We start from the raw sequence: 809 nt of genomic DNA, 5'->3' as shown, positions 1-809 counted from the left end.
AACTGATCACGTAGCAGAATCTCAGCATTTAGCAACCCATCAGGAGCATTCTGCTTCACCGGTTCCATAAGGGCCATCAAAGCTAAGGAAAACTGCAGCAAGGTTTCCCCCTCTTGCTGCTTCCTAAGAAAGAAAGCATGCTGAAGAGTTATATACGACTCCGCACAACCATACAACTCCCTCAAAATAGCCAAGATTTTAGCTGGGTCATTCCTCTCTGCACTGGTGCGATACTTTATCTCCTCTCTGGCTTCCCCCTCTAAATGATCAAAGAGAAAGAAAGCCTCGTCTGCCGCGGACAAATGGCGGGCCCGAATACATGATTGGGCCTCATCAATCCACTCACTGATCCCAATGCCAGTCCTACCACCGAACATGGGACACCGTCGGTCCCTGGGCACAACAACCAACCGCTCAGCAACCACAGCRCCAGCAGGCATGACACCACCAGCCACAGCCGGGGAAGCAGAGGCRCCCGGCAAACCCCCAGCCGTCACATTCTGCTGACCCACTCCATCCACCGGCCGCTGTGCCACCTCCATGCCTGCAGGGGAAGACTACCAAAAAGAAAAGGAAAAAAAAAAACAAACAGGAAAAAAAAAGAAATCTTGAGACCACAGGTAAGTTCTCCTTTGGGTAGCTACTGCTGCTTTGTCTTACCACACATGAATAAAACCACAAAAAAATTTAAAACCTGAAACACACACATACAAAACCCAAAAAAAAAAATCTGTGTTCAATGGTGAATCCTGCCAGCAACGCCAAATGTGACCAGCAGGTGGAGATATCTCTAAAAAAAAGTAACAAGA

This window comes from Poecilia reticulata, linkage group LG6, assembly GCF_000633615.1.
Source record: "Poecilia reticulata strain Guanapo linkage group LG6, Guppy_female_1.0+MT, whole genome shotgun sequence".
NCBI classification, from domain to species: Eukaryota; Metazoa; Chordata; class Actinopteri; order Cyprinodontiformes; family Poeciliidae; genus Poecilia; species Poecilia reticulata.
This window is presented reverse-complemented; position numbering follows the sequence as displayed.